The following is a 2,312-nucleotide window of genomic DNA, read 5'->3' on the forward strand; positions in this document are numbered from 1 at the left end:
CTCATCGCAGTAGGCTTCCATCTTCGGGTCGCGGCAATGGGAGTTCTTCATGACTTGGTCGATGACAAGCTGCGAGTCGCCACGAGCGTCGAGGCGTCGGACCCCTAGCTCGATGGTGATGTGCAACCCGTTAACCAGAGCCTCGTACTCGACCACGTTGTTGGACGCCTGAGAGCACCTAGAGGGGGGTGAATAGGTGATCCTGTAAAACTTAAGCCACAAAACTTGGTTAAGTGTTAGCACAATAATTAACAAGTGGCTAGAGAGAAGATCTTGCACAATACAATAACCACAAAGAGTTCAACACAGAGAAGACACAGTGGTTTATCCCGTGGTTCGGCCAAGTACAAAACTTGCCTATTCCACGTTGTGGCGTCCCAATGGACGAGAGTTGCACTCAACTCCTCTCAAGTGATCCAATGATCAACTTGAATACCACGGTGTTTTGCTTTTCTTTTCTTATCCCGTTCGCGAGGAATCTCCACAACTTGGAGCCTCTCGCCCTTACACTTTTGATGTTCACAAAGAATCACGGAGTAAGGGAGGGATGAGCAACGCACATAAGACTCAAAAATCAGAGCAACAACACGCACACAAGTCGCAACAAGAGCTCGCAACACAACCCAATGAGTTTACAACTCAACTGGAGCTCTAGATGCTATCACAAAGAAACAAATGCGTGGAATCGAAGTCTCGGTGCTTAGGATTGCTTTGAGTATGCTTAGTGTTCTCCTCCATGCGCCTAGGGGTCCCTTTTATAGCCCCAAGGCAGCTAGGAGCCGTTGAGAGCAATCTGGGAAGGCAATTCTTGCCTTCTGTCGCGTGGCGCACCGGACAGTGTCCGGTGCCCGATTTCTTTCCTTAAATGGCGCAGCCGACCGTTGGCAGCCAGAGAGCCGTTGGCGCACCGGACATGTCCGGTGCACACCGGACAGTCCGGTGCCCCCTTCTAGCCGTTGGCTCGGCCACGTGTCCCGCGCAGATTGCGCGGCCGACCGTTGGCCCGGCCGACGTTGGCTCACCGGACAGTCCGGTGCACACCGGACAGTCCGGTGAATTATAGCCGTACGTCGCCGGTGAATTCCCGAGAGCGGCCACTTCGCTCGAACCAGCCTGGCGCACCGGACACTGTCCGGTGCACCACCGGACAGTCCGGTGCTCCCAGACTGAGCAGATTCTTGGCTGCTCGAGCCAATACATTTCCAATTGGATTTTTCCTGTTTCCAGCACTTAGACACAATACATTAGTCTCTAAAACAATGTACTAAGTCTGAGAAACATACCTTTATCCTTGATTTGTACTTTGTCCACCATTTTACACTTAGGCACTTGTGTTGGACACTAAATCACCAAAACACTTAGAAATGGCCCAAGGGCACATTTCCCTTTCAATCTCCCCCTTTTTGGTGATTTATGCCAACACAACATAAAGCAAGTAGAACAAGTGCAAAATCAATTAAAATAAGAATCCAAAATTGTTTTGATTCAATTTTGACATATATGGATCATCCTTTGCCACCACTTGGTTTGTTTTTGCAAATCAACCTCAAATTCCTATCTCTAAGTCAAACACACTAGTTAAAACATAAGGAGAGTCATTCCAAGAGAAATTGAGTCAAGATTCAAAAACTCCCCCTTTTTCCCATAATCAACATTTCTCCCCACAAGAGGCCAACTTTTGACATAAGAGACAACAAAAGAGTTTTGACAAACCAAAAGCTCTAATCTACTATTTTCAAAATTTCTCAAGTGGTAGCTGATCCATTTATTGCTTTGGCCTCTATTTTCTCCCCCTTTAGCATCAAGCACCAAAACGGGATCAATCTTGGCCCTAGAACCCCATTGCCTTACCAAAATCTTCAATAAGAATACAAAGGCAATAAGAGTACATGAGATGAACTTGAAATAAGTTACCCTCTCATCGGAGTGCAGTGGAAGTCTTGCATGGTCCAAGTCCACCTTTTCCCTTTCAAACCTCCTTTGAGACTAAAACAAGCAAACTCAAGCACATGGTTAGTCTCAAAGGGTCAAGTTGTAACACATCTCCCCCTAAACATGTGCATCACTTTGCAACGGACTTGTGAGGTCCAGGGAGTGTTTGTACAACTTGAGCACCATTATTAAGCAACAAAATGCAGAAGGAACATGATCAAAAGCATACACACATGTATGCTATAAATCAATCCAAGTTCCGCGAATCTAAGACATTTAGCTCACTACGCAACCTGCAAAAAGGTCTTCTCATCTAGAGGCTTGGTAAAGATATCGGCTAGCTGGTTCTCGGTGCTAACATGAAACACTTCGATATCTCC

Source organism: Zea mays, chromosome 3, assembly GCF_902167145.1.
Source record: "Zea mays cultivar B73 chromosome 3, Zm-B73-REFERENCE-NAM-5.0, whole genome shotgun sequence".
In the NCBI taxonomy this organism is placed as follows: domain Eukaryota; kingdom Viridiplantae; phylum Streptophyta; class Magnoliopsida; order Poales; family Poaceae; genus Zea; species Zea mays.